We start from the raw sequence: 20,687 nt of genomic DNA on the forward strand, positions 1-20,687 counted from the left end.
ACTGCTAAAGCGTTTGTCATTTTGCGGTTTCCGTTGTGATGCGTTTGATTTGGATCTATGACTCACAAACGGTTAAAGGGGGAACATAAAAGTAGATAAAGCAAGCGCCTCATAAAAGCTCACAAAGCGTAAAACGGCAGCAGCAGTTAAAAGATCGTCATAAAAGATCAAAGTGTGGCAGTTAAAATATTAGCTTTATTATTCTTTTATTTCTATCTTTTCTTTCTTAATATGAAAAATGAAATGTTTTGCTTCTTCAAAACCAGATGAAATCCGGCATGTGAATATTTTTTCCCCTGCTGAGGAAACCACTGCTCACCCGCAAAAAAACTTGTGACAGTCAAGAGTCTTCAGAGTTTTGAAAAATGCTAAAAATTAAATGTATTATGATTGTGAAATCACAGGACAATAAAAAGTTTCTGGAATGCTTTCATGACACTTAAAATCATCTACCGCAAAATCAAATGACTAAAAAGTTTTCCATCCCTCATAATAATAATAATAATCATCATCAGCATCATCATCATCATCATCATCATCATCATCATCATCATCATCATCATCATCATCATCATCATCATATTATTATTATTATTATTATTATTATTATTATTATTATTATTATTATTATTATTATTAGTAGTAGTAGTAGTAGTAGTAGTAGTAGTATGGTTATTATTATTATTATTATTATTATTATTATTATTATTAGTAGTAGTAGTAGTAGTAGTAGTAGTAGTAGTAGTAGTAGTAGTAATCGTAGTTGTAGAGGTAGTAGTAGTAGTGGTGGAAGTATTAACTATTCTCATCAATTTTTATTATTTTTATTATTATTGTTGTTGTTATTATTATTATTATTATTATGAAGTATTATTTGTATTATAATTATTTATTATGAGTAGTAGTAGTAGTGGTAATAATGATAATGATAATGATAATGATAATACATTTCATTTAGAAGCACCTTTCAAAACTCTCAAGGACACTTTACAGTCACAGAATATTTTTTCTGCGGGTGAGCAGCGGCAGCCACACGCGCCAGCGTTCAGTCAACCCGGAAGTAACAGTCATAGTAGTAGTAGTGGTAGTAGTACTAGTAGTAGTAGTAGTAGTAGTAGTAATAGTAGTTGTAGAAGTAGTAGTAATGGAAGTATTGACTATTATTAATTATTATTATTGTTGTTGTCATATTGTCTCTATGCTGTCATATTATTTGTTATTTAGTTTTTTTGTTCTTTTGACTTCAAGACGGCGCCGCGAGAGTGGCTGCCTTTCCAGCAGCTCCTGTGTTTTGCTTTTCTACTTTCATTTCTTTCATAACTTTGCTGCTGTGAAATGTAAATTTCACCACTGCGAGACTAATAAAGGCAAATCCAATCCAATCCAATCCAATTACTATTATTGTTATTCACTAATATTAATGCTAACGGCATCCGACGTAAAAACGTGGCTAAAACGGATCAAACCTCTAAGATGGAGGACACAGATTTGCTGTGGTGACCCCTTGAAGGTAAAAGCCGAAAGGAAAAAAAGAAGACATTCGTATATTGGTATATTATTATGATGATGATGATGAGGATGAGGATGAGGATGAGGATGAGGATGAGGATGAGGATGAGGATGAGGATGATTATTATTATTATTATTATTATTATTATTATTATTATTATTATTATTATTATTTCAAAGTTGCCACCGAAACTAGCTAGCCTGCTAATCTAGGATGACCTATGATTTGCATTTTGTGAAGGAATGAATATGACAAATATTAACTAATGCTCAGAGATCCGAGTCAGTTTCTCTTATCCAACTGTGATGGACGACCGATGAACTCGTTTGGTTGTTGAAGTTTGTATGAAGCGCATCCCTGACACAATTTTGTGTCACCACAGCGCACACAGCAAACTCAGTCAGGTTGGGGGTGTTTGTTTTTGGCAGCGTTTCTGTGAATACCAAGCCCCCAACATGCTTTAACGGGATTACTGGCAGCGTCGCGTCGTGTTCTATGCTTGCTTTCACGCTAGCTCCAAACAACGGCGTTATCGCGCGCCATCTATTTTGGTAAGCGACTCTGCACTGGTAAGCGACTCTACTATTTCTATTTCTGACAATGACTTGTGGATATTTCAAACGCAACATTTCTTTTCAAGAAAAGACGACTCCCAACTGGGGAAGCCAAGCCCCGAGCAGGGGGTGCAACATATTATAGCACCAGAGAAGAAGAAGAAAAAGAAGAGTAATTTATGGCTTGAAGCATCCACGGCTACGAGGCCAGCCTTTGAACCACAAGATCCACTATTTCTATCTCGCTGACTAGCCTAGCCATGTTGCTAAATATAGCGAAGACTACCTTTGTAGCTAAAGTGTGTGTAATAAGTTTGTTTTTTTTCATATGCTAGAGTTCATATAGCTGGCTATCTATTTGTGATCCATTTGTTATCTATTAGCTATCTATTTGCTATCTATTAGTTAACTGGCCGGCTGGCTAGCTATCTGGCTGGCTATCTATTACTTATATAGCTAGTTGTCGAGCTGACTATCTATTGGCTACCTATTAGCTCGCTACCTTTCTATGTATTTGAGTTACTTCTGGCTTGACTCAACGCTGGCGCGTGTGGCTGCCACTGCTCACCCACAGAAAAACCTCTCCTAGTGACTCCTGTGTAAGGTCTCAGTCATACCGGAATCGTTCATCGGTGAAAAGGTTTCTTCAGCTGTCAACTGTACTTCTTTGAAGGTGTCGGACATTTCAAGTCAAAGTGAAAGTCATCTTTATTGTCGATGAGAAGGTTTCTTCAGCCGTCATCTGTACAAAAGTGAAGGTTTCGGACGTTTCGCCTCCTATCCAAGAGGCTTCGTCAGCGAACTAAAGTCTGACTGGTCGTATCGGCCCCATTTATATATCCCTAATGTCCAGACCTGGTGGCGCCGGACACAGCTATGATAGGTCCCTACTCTCAGGTTGGGGGAGGCGCGGGACCCCCCCCTGTGGCCCCACTGATTGTTCCTACATTCCTGACTAACGATTGGCCTATTACACCCACTCCCCCCGGTATCACCTCATCAGCATAACGACCCTCATCAGCATTGCGAAAGTTGCCTAACCTGTTTTGCCTGAGCAGGCTATTGTATGAACGATCCAAATTGAACCTCACACCACCAGACCGGTTTAATGAAGGATTTTGTTGTTTTATAAGAATTTATAAGAATAAAGAATTTTACCCCCCTTTCAAACCATCTATGTTCTTTCGCTAAGATTTTAACCTCATTGTCGTCAAATGAGTGGTTAGTAGCTTTTAGGTGCAAATGTACTGCCGATTGAGGCCCACTAGTATTATCCCTGCGATGTTGATAAAGTCTTTTTTTGAGAATTTGTTGAGTCTCCCCAATGTACTGCTCTTTACAATTTTCATTCTTACAATGTATGGAATAAACTACATTACTTTGTTTTTCATTTGGTAGCCTATCTTTTGGATGCACTAATTTTTGCCTTAACGTGTTTATCGGTTTGAAATAAGTAGGAATTTTATGTTGCCAAAGGACTCTTTGTAATTTTTCCGAAACTCCTGCAATGTACGGTACTGCTACTCCTCTCCTTTTAGAATCTTGAGAATTATTGGTTTCGTTCGCTATTCTTTCTTTCTGACATTTGTTGAATGACCACTGAGGGTACCCACAGTTAGTGAGTGCTCTCCTGATATGTTTTGACTCCTTTTCTCTACCTTCAGTGCTAGTTGGTATTAGTTTAGCCCTATGCTGGAGGGTTCTGATAACTCCTAGTTTATGTTGTAAAGGGTGGTTAGAGTCAAAAAGTAAGTATTGGTCAGTGTGCGTAGCCTTCCTAAAGACTTCTGTTTTTAGCGCTCTGTCCTCTTTTATAATTACTTTACAATCCAAGAAGGCTAGTTGGTTCTCTTGAATGTCCTCACGAGTAAATTTAATGTTGAAGTCTACAGAGTTGAGATGATCTGTGAAGGATTGAATTTCTTGTTTCTTAATTATGACAAAAGTATCGTCCACATATCTAAACCAGTGTCTAGGTTTTGTCCCTGGGAAGGATGTGAGGGCCTGTTTCTCCATCTCTTCCATGTAAAGATTAGCCACTATGGGTGAAACTGGTGAGCCCATAGCACAACCATGGATTTGTTTATAAAATTTTTCCCGAAATTGAAAATACGTAGTATTAAGGCAGATTTCTAATAATTGGCAGATGTGATCCGGTTTCAGTTTGGTTCTTTCATGCAGAGAAACATCCGCCAGCAGCCTCGTCCTCACCACTGAGACTGCTGCTGGGGTTGGGACAGATGTAAAGAGAGAAGTCACATCGTATGATGCCAAAGTTTCCTCAGGTTCCAATATGAGGTCTTTGATCCTCTCTACAAACCCTGTGGTGTTCTCTACGTGGTATTCTGTGTTACCAACCAACGGAGCTAAAATAGTTTTTAAATATTTGGCTACATTGTATGTAGAGGAGTCAATGCTACAAACAATGGGTCGGAGGGGGAACCCTTCTTTATGTATTTTTGGCAGGCCATAGATACATGGCGTGGCCTCTCCCGGGTATAATCTAAAATACATCTGTTTATCTATATGTTTTCCTTTCTCTAGCTTTTGGAGACAGTCAATCATTTCTTTCTTGTATCTATTGGAAGGGTCCCTTTTTAGTTGCTCATACGTGTTAGAATCACTGATTAACCTATTTATTTTGTCTTCATAATCCAATGTGTTGAGCAGCACTGTGCATCTGCCCTTGTCTGCTGGCAAAATAGTAATATTTTTGTCTTTTTGTAGAGTAGTTAACGCCTTTCTCTCTTCTAATGTTATGTTGGACGGAGGAAGTTTGGCACTACTGAGAAGAGCTGATATTTTAATGCGTAGATCATCTGCCTCTGCATACGAAAGTTTGTTATTTTTAATAGCCGATTCAGTAGCTGTGATATAATCTATTGTAGGTATAGTTTTAGGAGTCACTGAGAAATTTAAACCTTTGGTAAGTACCGCCTTTTCTGTCTCTGAGAGATCTCTGTCTGACAAATTTTTGATCCAATTCTCCCTTGCAAACTGTTCATACCTAATTTTACGCGTGTTTACCAGTAGCTGAGATTGTTTCAGTAAAAGTAATTTTTGAAATTTACCCTTTTGTCTCTCTTTGGTTTTGCTGTGGTGCCTCATATAACCGGATTTAGTAAATTCACACACTTCCTGATAGATTTTGTGGGTAAGATTAGTTTGTAATCGCTGATAATAAGTTTCTATTTCTGACTGTTTGTTTTTTATCTCTATGTTAAGTCTCCTAATTCGCAAATTTAGAATTTTCCTGGTATAATTTTGTTGCATTTTATCGGCTAAGTATCCGGGTTCCAGGGGTGCTTGCTTCAAGCATTTAGGAATTAACCGGCTCTGTCTACATCTAAGATTGAATCTGAGGTGGTTCTTTAAATCAGCTAATTTAAAGGTGGCCTTTTCTAAGTTACGTCTGTGTAAGCTCTCAGTCGTACAGGAGTGGTCCATCGATGAGAAGGTTTCTTCAGCCGTCATCTGTACAAAAGTGAAGGTTTCGGACGTTTCGCCTCCTATCCAAGAGGCTTCGTCAGCGAACTAAAGTCTGACTGGTCGTATCGGCCCCATTTTATTGTCAAATATGCTAATCTCATTTCGCTTCTTATCCAAGAGGCTTCGTCAGCGAACTCAAGTCTTTTACTGGTAGTTTCAGCCCTATATATATCCCGACTGTCCAAGCATGGCGGGGCCAGACTCTGCTATGATTGGTCCTTGCTCTCAGCTTGGGGGGAGCAGAGGACTACTCCCTGCGGCTACACAGGGAGTAGTCATATCAGAGTCTGGCTCCGCCACGTCTGGAAAGTAGGGATATACAGTAAAGTCTCGTTATATCGATATTCTCGGGAGTTAGAAAAAATGTCGATACAACCGCAACGGAGCTGGCCATGAGCGCGCCATTTTGTGCCGCTTTTTTTTGGGGGGTGTGTGACAGATGTTCCCCCAATGTTGCCTCAAAATGGCACATATAATTGCACATATAATTCTTTAATCAATCAATGTATGCTTTCCTCTTCAGAACTACAGTGTATTTGAATCATATTCATAACTGGATGTGTAACAAGAAAGCATATTATCCGAATCTTTGAACAGTAGCCCAAATGGAATTGTATAGTGCCTCTTTGCATTTTTTTGCTGATGATACTAGTGCAGCGTGTTCGACCGGAAACAAATTCCTTGTGTGTTCTACATACTAGGTAATAAAGATGATTCTGATTCTGATCTGAAGCCATTGTTTGGATTCACAAGCAATGCAAGACGTCTTGACGTGAAGTCATGTTTATTGGTGTTTTGCATTTGAATAAAAAGTGACATCGGTTGTCCTTTAATACGCAGTATGGAATGTACAGTAATTTTCAAAATCATCACGCTTCAGCAGACAAAACAAAAACATTGTTGCAAAAAACGATTGCATTCTTATACAGTACAGTGGGCATGTACATAACACAACAGGGAAACTGCAACGCTTACATCTTACCGTATTATGAATGTAATTTAAAAAAGTCATCAATCTTCTTCTGCTTCCCATTTTTACCTTTTAACACAAAAACTTCAATCTCGTCTGCTACACACGAGCTAGCGTCTGAAAATGAAAATGGCTCTGCTACACGGGAGCTGGTCACGTAACAAACTCACGTGACCAAGTCACGTGACCAAGTCGACCAATGGCGCGACCGATACAGCGACCGATACAGATTTCGATAATGGTGGTACTGTATAGAAACCCCTAAGCAAATATCGATTCACCTTAAATATATTTTGTATCGATATAAACATAGCAAAATGGCCAGCGGGAGATGAAAAAGAGCACCGTAGTAACCGGATTATCGTAAAAACCACGAATCGTACTAAACGGAACTAATTATACATAAAAACACTAGAAATGTGCACGGGAAATGAAAATAGTGTCGTAATAAGCAGTATTATCAATATAAACGATATCGATATAACGAGACTTTACTGTATATAGGGCTGAAACTACCAGTAAAAGACTTTAGTTCGCTGACGACGCCTCTTGGATGAAGAGCGAAACGTCCAACACCTTGAAAGAAGTACAGATGGCGGCTGAAGAAACCTTTTCATCTATTCTCCTGTGACTGAAAAGTGACCTTGAGAGTTTTGAAAGGTGCTTAGAAATGAAATATATTATTATTATTATTAAAAAGCTAAGGCGAGCTAGCTTGAGAGCTGCCAGAAGTTACAATACAAAACATATTGATTTATATAGCGCTTTAACAACAGCTGAAGCTGTAACAAAGCGCTTACCAAAACTGTTGGCATACAATTAAATACAAATAATGAACAGTGTACCGTGTGAACAAGTACAGTGTACCTCGGCTAACAAACGCTTTATCTTATGAACTTTTCTCTTTACAAACATTAAATTCACGAGAATATAATCTTGTCATCCGAACTAGTTTTAGGGAAACAGACGGAGCGGCACTGTGGCTGGCGGACTAGTTTTCGGCGGAAGAACACCAAACCACACGGCCGAACAGCGCCATGGTGGTTGGCGGACTAGTTTCCCACCCCCCCTTTGAGTGCAGACGTGGTTTGCTATCGAGTGGAGCACTTTTGCCATTAAAAAGATCCCACTGCAGGCTAGTGTTCAGCCGAACACGACACAAAAGAAAATGACAGCCGAGCAGAAGAAGGAACTCATCGAAAAACACAAACGAGGTGTGCGTATGTGTGACTTAGCGTACCATTACGCCCCCTCCTTCCTCCTCCCACTCCATTGCATCAAGCTATCAACGATAAATCTATTTTTGTCAATGGATGCTACAGCTTCGTGTCTGCTTTAGACATTTAGCTAGTAGTAGATGTGTACATTCCGCCATGACGTCCCTGATCCACTGCTAAAATGGATGCTTTGATCCTCTCCTCTTTCATCTAGAACTGCTTCATGTCACAAAGAGGGTACAGCAAGTGCTGAAGCATGAATGACTCTCAGTGTCTTTGTGTTGTCACATTATTTATTTAGTTTTTTTTATTATTTATTATTATTATTTTTTTTAGTTTTTTATTTTAGTTTTTTTGTTTTTTGACTTCGAGATGGCGCTGTGAGTGGCTGCCTTTCCAGCAGCTCCTGTATTTTGTTTGTCAAATTCTTTCTTTGCTTCCCTCTTCCTTTCATAACTTTGCTGCTATGTTACTTCCAGGTAGAGTGAACGCTGGCGCGAATGGCTGGCGCTGCTCACTCTCACAAAAAAAAAATTGTGTGACTGCAAAGTGTCTTTGAGAGTTTTGAAAGGCGCATAGAAAGTAAATGTATTATTATTAATATTATTATTATTATTATTATTATTATTATTATTATTATTATTATTATTATTATTATTATTATTGTTTAAATAAATTAAATAAAATGACTTGATTACACAGTAGTTTATCTCTTTAATTACAATACAATAGTACGTAAAATAAGGTATATTTTGTGTAGTTTTTAGGCTTATTAAGTAGAAATTATGTTTTATGGGGACCTGGGAACGGATTATTCTCATTTTAATTGTTTCTTATGGGAAATAAATGTTTGGAAGATGAACTTTTCGCCTTACACACACTTTCTGGGAACCAATTACGTTGGTGAGCTGCGGTATCACTGTATATGCAAAGTATGGCTTTTGTTTTGCTTGATAGCGACATGCTAGATTGTGCTAAGTCAGCATTGACTTTTAACGTATCGAGTAGGCTATGTGAACCGATGTTTGACTAAAACTTGACTCGTAACCATGACAGTGACACTTAGTTGTCGACATTTGAAACGCGTGGTGTATTTTCAATATAAGCCGATTTTGATTTCAGGTCCCTAGCTCGCGCGACATCATTGAGCGTCGGAGAAGAAGATGCGCGGTATGGCTTCAAGCATCCACCAATGACTCGTTTTTAAAGGCCCACATCAAGCGAGTACTTTTAATTGCCGTCCCCCCCTCCCCCATTCTCGCCGCGACTCGCTGACTCACAAATATCGTCGGGATTTTTCACGTTGTGGCAACAACATCAGACGCGCACGGCGGGAAAGAGAGCGATACGAGTGACGGCAAACCACTGAGCTGTACTCTAATAACTAAGGAGACTATTCAGCCTTAATTGATATGGCCTTTCTTAGCATGAAAAGAACAATTATTTGCAGCGCCGCATGACCAGCATGCTCACAGCTAGCAATCAACACAAAGTGCCCTGAGTGGAAACAACACACACACACACGCACGCAGATACACAGACACACACACAGACACACACACGCACACATACATACAAATTCCACCTAAGAGGGGAATTAAAGAATTATTTGATTTGCCCTCCAGTAAAAACAATCGTGGATGCTAAAAACATAAGCCGCAATATGAGCGCAGGAATGTATTGGTAGGCAAAGCGAAAGACGCTTGTTAACATGCTATCATGCTAACTCTTTGCAATAATAAACAAGGAGCGGCGTGGAAGAGCGATAATGGCTGCGCGCTTTCAACCTTTTTCATCGTCCAAACATCGCCCCCCCCCCCCCCGACAAATATTAAAGTGAGCTAGCTGCCTTTTAGCTTTGATTGCAGTGCAGTTAGCAAGCGCTGTTTGGATTATCGCATGCTTTTCTTTTCAGACACGCCCGGCGTATGGTTTCTTTAACAAAAATACATTTAAAAAATGGAAAAATAAACGTTGACCCTTCAATGACCCAAAGAAAAACTCGTACGGTAAGGCTATTCTGAACCCCTTTACGCCGAGTGTGTTCATCTGAACATAGATACATTCATTTTCAAATGCATTTATGTTGTTTTTTTGCCACTCATTAACTCATTCACTGCCAGACGATGTGCCAAAATGTGTCCAGAGTCTATTTGACAAATTGTATGCAATAAAGTTGGCAGTAACTAACAGCAACGTTATCAGAACAAAAAGGTCCAAAATAACAAACAAAACAATGAGTAAATCTTGACTGGAATCATAGCAAACCTGACAAGAGAAAACAAAACTGACACCGTGAAACAAACAATGACCAAACGATGTGCAAAAATGTGTCCACTCCAATGCCAGGGTTTTTGTCATTGTCACTCGAATTCCAGGACCCACAGAATTTTGAGTTTTTGGAATATTTAAATATTAAATGCTCCATAAGAAACCATAGACTCTCGTCTTTTATCTGGAAAAAAAAATAGTTATTTCCTAAATTATATGAGTGTGGAGTTATCTGAGCTTGGAATGGGGGCAGCTGTATAAAATACAATAAATGCAATACATATATATTTGTTTATATAGCACCTTTAACAACAGCTGGAGTTGGAACAAAGCACTAACTTGGAAAAAAGGGAAACGCTGCCCCCTTGTTAAAAAGAAAAAAAATTGCCAGACACCATGGCCGGCGCTTTATCGGCACCCAAGCAGGAAAAAACAAAACCCAAACAAATTTGGGAATGGCGCCCTACGTTGTATTTTCAACTGCCCAATAAATTGGTGAAAGGCAGTGAAATCAAGTCGCTGTCAGCTGACGGTCATTGCGAGACCTGTTGTGACTTCACATATAACGCACACCAACCGGCGTATAAGGTTCAGCGTCATCTTTTGAAAAATATCAAGCCTTATACACCGAAATATTTGGTAATACAGTGATACATCAGCTCGCAAACTTAATTGGTTCCCAGAAAGTGTGTGTAAGGTGAAAAGTTTGTCTTCCAAACATTTATTTCCCATAAGAAACTATTAAAATGAGAATAATCCGTACACAGGTCCCCATAAAACATAATTTTCTACTAAATAAGCCTTAAAACTACACAAGATACACCTTATTTTATGTATAATACATTTACTAGTGTATTGTAATTAAAGAAATAAACTATACTCTATAATAAAGTCATTTTATTGACCTTTGTGATAGTAGTTGTCAATGGATGACGAACTTGCAGGTTGCCTCTTGATGATATCAGAGTGAAGTTGCCGTGCTTTCTCAGCGATAATACCCTCACTCACACTGCGCACTGTCCCCTGCTAGCTGCTTTTCCTTATTCAAAATGAACAGAAGTTTTTCAACCTCTTCTATTGCCTGAGACCCTTGCTTAGACAACACAGAAACTCCCTTAATATCTTCCTTGTTCTTAAAGATGGTTGCAATGGTCGACTTAGCGTACTCGTAGTGGGACGCTAAGTCACACAAACGCACACCTCGTTGGTGTTTTTCAATTACAGTAAAGTCTCGTTATATCGATATCGGATATATCGATAGTCCCGGTTATATCGATACTCTTTCTATGCACGCACGGAGAAAATTACATGCAAACAGGGTCGGATATATCGATAGTCCCGGTTATATCGATATTTTTTCGGACTCCCTTGAGTATCGATATAACGAGACTTTACTGTATCTCATTCTTCTGCTCGACCGTCATTTTCTTTTGTGTCTTCTTCGGCTTAACACTAGCCTCTGGTGGGGTCTTTTTCGTTCCCATAATAGTAAAAGTATTCTACTCGATAACAAACCACATCTGCACTCAAAGTGAAGGGGTGAGGAAAACTAGTCCGCCATCCACCGTGGCGCTGTTCGGCCATGTGGTTTGGTTCGTCCGCCGAAAACAAGTTCATTAGCCGAGACTACATGCTCACGAATTTAATGTTCGCAACGTGAAAAGTTTGTGAACTAAATCGTTCGTATGCGGAGGTATCACTGTACCTGAAAGTTTTCAGGTTTTTCATTAAAACAACACACCAGAAGCGTAGTCGATTTGGATTGGGACGAAAGTCAAGTTTGAGGTCTCGGTTCAGGTCGGAGGTCGGTTGACAGATGTGAGAAAATCAGTTGAATTGCCAAGGTTGGATGGAAGCCATTCCCATTCCTTTTGTTTGGCCTTGGGGACCCGCAAACAGCGTAAAAAATGGTTCTTGCTGATTGAGAAACAATTTGGGCTCCGGTGAGAAATGAAAAGTAGCGACTGGAGCAAACCGGGCCTCCTTTTTGCCGAGCTTTAAACAAGCGGAGTCGGAGAAGTAAACACATCGGCGCGGCCAAATTCTTTTCGGACGTTTTTGCTTACTTCCCCAGGCAAGCGTCACTTGGTTGTTTCTGCTGCTAAGTCGCTCTGTGGCGAGCCGCCGCTTTTCCCGCCCGAGCGTGTCCCACATCTGGACGTGAAATGTTTTAATAACACGGCGTGAAAAAGGGGAATTTTCGGCTCGTCGTGACTCCCCCAGGTAATTTGCGCACTCTGGATATTTTTATCCTGTCCAACGTCTTTCAGGCGTGGCGTCGACGCGCATCATCAAACGGCGGCGTGTGATAAATATTCAAAGAAAAACACGCTCAACTCGTAAAATAAATGAGCTTTTGTGCAAGGGTGCAACTTTGCATTTGGATTGACGTTTCTCTCCCTTTCTTGTTGTTGTTTTGACATTTGCATTCAAGCTAAGCTAGCGGGTGACTAGCACGTAGCTCGGAGCGGAACGGGTCATGCCTAGCATAGGAATGACCGGAGAAGACGAGGTGATGACTTCGCGTTATATGACGTATGCCAGTCAAGGGAAATTTTCATTGTTTTGTTGTTTTGTTACCGCGATTGGACGATCGTTGCGGGATTACCAACATAGCAAGTCGAAGGCTAGTCAGGCTCGTATGAAACGTGACAGGTGCAAGACGGCTCGATTGCGGTGAGTATGCGGCCATGATTCTTACGGGTCTTTTCCGATTTTTCACGATGACGCTTTGTCGTGAACATTTGACTGCTTGGCGACCATTCTTCATGTTGATACGTTTCGTACGTGACGAGTTATTAGCATGTTTCAACAACGACTAATCGGTGTAATACAGTGATACCTTAGCTTACAAAGGCTTTAGCTCACGAAATTTTCGCCTCACGTACATTAAATTGGAGAGAATATAGTACTGACTGACGAACTAGTTTTCCGCGGACGAACCAAACCACATAACTCCACGGTGGTTGGCGGTCTAGTTTTCGGCGGGTGAACACAAAACTCACAAGGTCGAACAGCGCTACGGTGGTTGGCGGACTAGTTTTCCACACCCCCTTTGAGTGCAGACGTGGTTTGCTAAAGAAAATGACGGTCGAGCAGAAGAAGGAGATCATCGAGAAACATGAACGAGGTGTGTGTTTGTGTGACTTAGCGTCCCAGTACCAGTATGCTAAGTCGACCATTGCTACCGTCCATTGACAATGACTATCACAAAGTTAAATAAAACGACTTTATTACAGATCAGATTCTTTACTTACAGCCAGTGTATTGTAGGTGTTTCAAATACCTGACATGTTTCGGCCTAGTAGGTTCTGTAGTAGTAGACTCTGTAGACTCTGTGGAAGTAGAATCTGTTTTAAATTAGATATCAAGTAGACAGGATGAATTTAATACAACGAAACGACTTTATTGTACTGTATAGTTTATTTCTTTAATTACAATACAATAGCACATTTATTATACATAAAAATGAGGTATATTTTGTGTCATTTTAAGGTTTATTTAGTCGAAAGTTATGTTTTATGGGGACCTGGGAACGCATAATTCTCATTTAAAGGTTTTTTTTTTAATGGGAAATAAATGTTTGGAAGACGAACCTTTCACCTTACATACACTTTCTGGGAAATAATTAAGTTCATCAGAATCAGAATCAGAATCATCTTTATTGCCAAGTATGTAGAACACACAAGAAATTTGTTTCCGGTAGAACACGCTGCACTAGTATCATCATCAAAAAATTGCTAAGTGGCACTAGTTCCACACAGTTCTACTTGTGCTACTGTTGAAAGAGTTCAAAGAGTTAATGGCTTGGGGGAAGAAGCTGTTTAAATGTCTGCTGGATTTGGTGCGCATGGATCGGTAGCGGTAAGCTGAGGTATCACTGTATGTCAATTCCAATGAAGTCGACCATTGCTACGTGTGGCTAAGGGTGTTATTGTATTGTCTAAGCAACGATCTCAGGCAATAGAAGAGGTTGAAAAACTTCTGTGCATTTGGATTAACGAAAAGCAGCTAGTAGGGGACAATGTATGAGAGTATTATCGCCGAGAAAGCACGCAACTTCACTCGGATATCATCAAGAGGCAACTACATCAACGACCATCACAAAGGCCAATGAAACGACTTTATTATGCAGTATGGTTTGTTTCTTTAATTACAATACAATAGCACGTTTATTATACATAATATGTATATTTTGTGTAGTTTTAAGGGTTATTTAGTAGAAAATTATGTTTTATGGGGACCTGGGAATGGAATATTCTCATTTTAATGGTTTCTTATGGGAAATAAATGCTTGGAAGATGAACATTTCGCCTTACACACACTTTCTGGGAACCAATTAAGTTCATAAGATGAGGTATCACTGTACATCTTGATTGATATAGCGCTATAACAACAGCATTCACCGCCAAATGCTTCAATAAATGCAAAATTGTGATCACGTTGAAAAATGAATTTAACGCATGAGTCCCATCGGCAAGGTTGATAGAGCGTCTTTGACGTCAGATGGCTTAAACGCGCAGACACAACACCGCACGCCGACTCGGCCGTCTGTCCGAGGATTTTGATTGACATCTCAACTTATATCAAATTTGGGGTAAATTTGATTTGCTCTTGACCTCAATGGAGGATCCTTCTTCTCTTGATCCACTTCGATGTTTTAATATTCAGACGCAAATATTGCTGTAATGTTTCCACAACGACTGCTGCTGCAGCCCAGGTGAAAAAAAGAGAAAATAATCATATATAAAAGTCAGCGTGCTGGAACATAAAAGCAATCAGCGCGTGTGATTTAACAACAACCTCACATCATTAACTAGCACACGTGCGCGCGCACGTGTTCGCGCACGTGTACAGTCTGCCCTGCCGTCTTTAATGTACATCTTCGTCAGGAACGGTTCAATGGGATGATGTCTTTTTATTGGGGGTGAGGCCTTCAACGAATAGGCAATTTCACCTGTCTTCCTGCCTGTCTGTCTGCCGGTTTGACGTTAGCAGCTCGTGCGAGCACAAATGTCATCTCTGAGCAGTTTGCAGGCTCCCCGCGAAGCTCTTGGAGAGCTCCAAACCAGACGGCCTCCATCTTCTGGACTCTTGTCGAGTGTGCGACTGTGTGTCTGTCGAGTGTGCGACTGTGTGTCTGTGTGTGTGTGTGTATGTCTGCATGTGTGTCACTTCAATGTTGTTAACTTCATTTCCAAAAGAAGTTGCGAGCATTGATAGCACACAGCGGCTAATGGCTAGCTTGAAAAATATAAAGGGACGCACCCGGTGTTCACAGGGTGAGTATTTTGACTTTATTTTAGTTTTACGTAGGTGTTGACTGTGTGTGTGTGTGCGTTTTTCACGCAAACACATTATTCACCGAAAATGCATTATTCACCGAAAATGAAGACATTTGCATCTTTATCGGGATCGGCACCGAAACATATAATAATTCAGCCAATGCCAGCTATCTAGTTTTGTGGCTACATTAGGATCATTTAGTGGATATTTTTAGTTTATAGGTATATAAATATATAGATATATAGATATATAGATATATAGATATATAGATATATAGATATATAGATATACAGATATATAGATATATAGATATATAGATATATAGATATATAGATATAGATATATAGATATACAGTAAAGTCTCGTTATATCGATATTCAAGGGAGTCCGAAAAAATATCGATATAACCGGGACTATCGATATATCCGACCCTGTTTGCATGTAATTTTCTCCGTGCGTGCATAGAAATAGTATCGATATAACCGGGACTATCGATATATCCGATATCGATATAACGAGACTTTACTGTATAGATATATAGATATATAGATGTATACAGGTAGCATCTGACTTACGACCAGCTCGACATACGACCACCCATACTTACGACCACGACCTCCAGACCCCATTTTAAACATTTTAATTCTACGCCTGGCACCGCAATGCGCTAGCAACGCGTATGACAATTTTGGCCAGCCAGCATCTCAGTCTTGCACAGCAATCGACCGTGCGATGGCACCAGAGGGGGGGGGGGGAGTTTGTGAGTCATTTAGCCTCCCAGGCTCTATTCAAAATTTTGAATGGATTTCGAGTTACGACCGCATGGTCGGAACGGAACTCGGTCGTAAGTCAAATGTTACCTCTCTCTCACTCTCTCTCACTCTGTCTCTCACTCTCTCTCTCACACTCTCTCTCACTCTCCCTCTCTCACTCCCGCTCTCAATCTCAATTTTTTTAAGGTGTTCTTCTTCTTTTCCTTTCGGCTTTTCCTCTCAGGGGTCGCCACAGCGAATCAATGTCCTCCATCTATCCGGGTTTTGTGCAAACTCTAGGAAAGTTAAATTACAGTGTGCAACAAAAGCTGACAAATATCACTAAAACATAATTGCACTCACAAACAACACAATTATCATGATTTTAAGTAATAAATACGCTGAAGTTAAAATTCTACTTTCCATACAATTATCGAACCATGTTTAACCTTACCTAAATTTCCATTTGGGTAGCTTTGTTTTACATTTATATCTCTTACATTTTTGTTTTAATTAAGAGACAAATAAATGTATCATCAGACATTCAGACATAAAATTAACCGATCCCCCAAAAAATCACTTTCATTTAAATGTATATTTGTATTTATGTGATACTTTCAGACAAAAGCAATGGTTTTTAAATGAATGTTTATGTGCACAATAATTCGGCCATTGAATGTTATTGAACGATATTTGAATAATTAGCTAAAAATAACTCAAAAGAACCCATTGAAAAGGTTTTAGCCCTGGCATGGCAAAATACAAAAAAACAAACACGCACGCACAAACAAAAATAAATTACTTATGAATTAATTAGAAACTCATCATGCTCGCATCAACCTGGCAGTGTAATGTATTTCATAAATCTCTCTCAATGTAAATATGTCTTTTTCTTCAGCATCGTAGGCCTTATAAATCTTTCTCAAATTCATCTAAATTATCATGCAAAAAAATAACTACATAAAATAAACAATGTGAGAAAAAACCGAGCTGGACCACATTTAATGTGAATCACGGTGACAACGTAATCAACAAACTCTAGCCACTCTGGAGTACTTCCACACTGCAAGAATCAAAACATGGAAAATCCAACTGGAACCTCCGCACCCTGCCCACCACCTTTTCCAGCCCCCCCCCCCCCCCCCCACGGAGGCGCTACGGATCCATACGCACCAAATCCAGCAGACATTTAAACAGCTTCTTCCCGCGTCGCCATTTACTCTCGAAACACGAACCCAAATAGAACTGTTTTGTGCCTTTTTGCAATTTCTTTAATGATGATACTAGTGATACCTCAGCTTACGAACGATTTAACTCACGAACTACATTAAATTCGTGACAATATCATCTAGGCATATGAACTAGTTTTCGGCGGATGAACCAAACCACACAGCGCCACAATGGCTGGCGGACTCATTTTCGTCACCCCCTTTCTTTGAGTGCAATAACAACGTGGTTTGTTATTGAGAGGTTGAAAAACTTCTGTTGATTTGGATTAACTAAAAGCAGCTAGCAGGGGACAGTGTGAGCGGGGGTATTATCGCCGAAAAAGCAGGGCAACTTCAATTGGATATCATCAAGGGGCAAGTACATCAACAGCCACTACAAAGGTCAATAAAACGACAATTATACAGTACAGTCTCTTTCATTAATTACAATGCAATAGCACATTTATTATACATGAAATAAGGTATATTTTGTGTAGTGTTTAAGGCTTATTCAGTAGAAAATTATGTTTTATGGGGACTTGGAAGCGGATTATTCTCAATTTTAATGGTTTCCTTAGGGAAATTAATGTTTGGAAAACACACTTTTCTCCTTACACACACTTTCTGGGAACCTATTATTCATTTTGGAATTTGATTGTGTTTTATTTTGAAAAAATATTTAGTAGAAAATTATTTTTTATGGGGACCCGGGACGGATTATTCTCATTTTAATGATTTCTTATGGGAAATAAATGTTTGACAGACAAACTTTTCACTTTACACACACTTTCTGGGAATCAATTAACTTCGAAACCTGAGGTATCACTGTACTAGTGCAGTGTGTTCTTCCGGAAACAAACTCCTTGTGTGTTCTACATATTTGGCCAATAAAGATGATTCTGATCTCATTCCTTGTCACCAGTTTTTTAAGTGCCTGAATCGAGACTGTTGAAAGTGACTAAAAGTTCTTTAGCGCTGGTTGTTCCATGAAAAGCGGAACTCACGCTGCACGAGAGACGCCCCGGTGCAATAAAAGACACGGGAAAAAAAAAAGAAAAAAAAACACATGAGACATCAGGCAAAGCATCCCGGCGTCGGGCGCCTTGAAAACGGCAAAGACGCCGCGCAGCGTCGTGCTCCTGTCCCAAGAGAGGCGACGGCGCGTGGCGTTAAAGGCATTACGCACATGTAAAAATATCACTCAAAGTAGCGGGGGGGGGGGGAGGGGAAAAGGGGGGCGTCATGAACTATTCAATGCCCTCGACAACCAAAGTGATGACGCGTCCCATGTGAAATCAGGGAGGCGGCAAAAAAAAAAAATAGAAATAAATACATAAATAATCCTAAAAAGTGCTGCGGCGGGAGAATGGAGGCAGCAGGTTGTGTCGGCGTACAAAGACAACAAAAAGGGCAAGCGGGAGCAGCAAATGGCCACCAAAACGAACTTCTATGCTGCTGTGGCGGTGGCTAAAAAGTGCTTTGGCGATGGATGACAGGCAAAGGAAAGGAGAAAGGCTTGAAAAATCCTGGCACGGCGTCCAATCGCCAGCCGCAGGCTAACCGAGGAGAAGTTGTGGCGGTGGTTTTAGCTTTTGTGTGTTGGCGCTCTTGTTTCGTCACGGCCATTTTGTTGACGTTTTGCACTGAATCTTTCTGGTCAACATTGCTTCTTTGCTATATTGTTCATAATTGATTACTTTATAGCAGGGGTGTCAAAGTCATTTTTTGCCGCGGGCCACATTGTAGTTATGGTTTCCTCTCGAGGGCCGTTATGAATTTGGGGAACCCATTAGAATGTTTAATTCCCTTCAAATATTACATATAGAGCACACAGCAAATTAATGACTAACTCGTTTTCAAATCTGAGGTCAAGAATAATGACTTTTATTGTGGTTGACATCCAAAAATATGAAATTTTGGCTCAGATTTTAGTTTTGATTTGCTTTCGTGAGCCGAAAAAAATGATGTGGCGGGCCGGATTTGGCCCGCGGGCCTTGACTTTGACACCTGTTCTTTATAACATCAAAATCTTTCAGTTGTAGTCACGATTCCAAAGTAACACAAATCCTGCACACATCCACACACACGGACGCATTTGCATGTTCACACACACACGCACACACACACACACACACAGACAAGCACATGCACACGCACACACATCCATACACATTTCCCACTGTACACATACAGACACACGCAAACACACACAGACACACAGACACACACAGACGCACACACACACACACACACACACACACACACACACACACAGACACACACACACACATCCATACACATTTCCCACTGTACACATACAGACACACGCAAACACACACAGACACACACACACACACACACACACGCATGCTCACATTCACAAACACACACCCACACACATTCCCACTGGACACACACAGACACAAACAAACACACACATGTACACACATACACACACACACATAAATAGACACACACACAGACACACACACCCACGCGCGCTCACATTCACAAACACACACACCCACACACATTTCCCACTGTACACACACACACAGACACACGCACACACACACACACAAACACATTTCCCACTGCACACACACACAAAGACACACACACGCACGCGCACACACATATACATACACAAACACACACACACACACACACACACACACACACACACACACACACACACACACACACACACACACGTGCGCGCGCTTATACGGAGAAGTGCTTTGGTGAGAGATGACAGGAAGGAGAGTGAAATCCTTCAAATGACGCTGGCATCCCGACGCACGGAAAGGGGGTGCACCAAAGGCGGAGTAGGGCGGATGGCGGGCCAAAGATACCCCCCCCAGTCCCCCCAGCTATCAGTAACATTACAAGACGACTCTCTCGGGCTTGGCGGGATTTGCGCAAGGCAAAGTATTCCCGCTAGGAAGGCGCTGGGCTAATCCTTTTCAAGCTGACGCCACCGACATGACTTTGCAAACAAACGCTCGGGTGTGCAATGATCTGCTGCTTTTTCAGGGGTGCGTGCGGGGAAGGTGGGATTTGTTTGGTGTTGGGGTGGGACTGGGGGGTTTGTTCAATATTGTTTTCATTTCACCTTTAAGAATACAACGTTAAAGGACAACCGACGTCACTTTTTTGTTCCTAACTGACATCAGAAAAACGTTTTATAGCATCTAAAATACCCAAAACACGCAGTATGACATTTGTATTCAAATGCAAAACACCAATGAAAATGACTTAAAGTGTCTAAAATCTGCAAAAAATTGAGCTGCGAATTGGGCATTTTCAGAAAGTCCCGCCCCCAGTTCGTGACGTCACGCCAAGACGTCTTGCCTTGCTTGAGAATCAAAACAATGGCTTTAGATTCAGAGAATATGCTTTCTTGTTACACATCCAGTTATGAATATGA

The sequence above is a fragment of the Hippocampus bargibanti genome, linkage group LG03, assembly GCF_051943395.1.
Source record: "Hippocampus bargibanti isolate YZ-2025 linkage group LG03, ASM5194339v1, whole genome shotgun sequence".
Classification (NCBI taxonomy): domain Eukaryota; kingdom Metazoa; phylum Chordata; class Actinopteri; order Syngnathiformes; family Syngnathidae; genus Hippocampus; species Hippocampus bargibanti.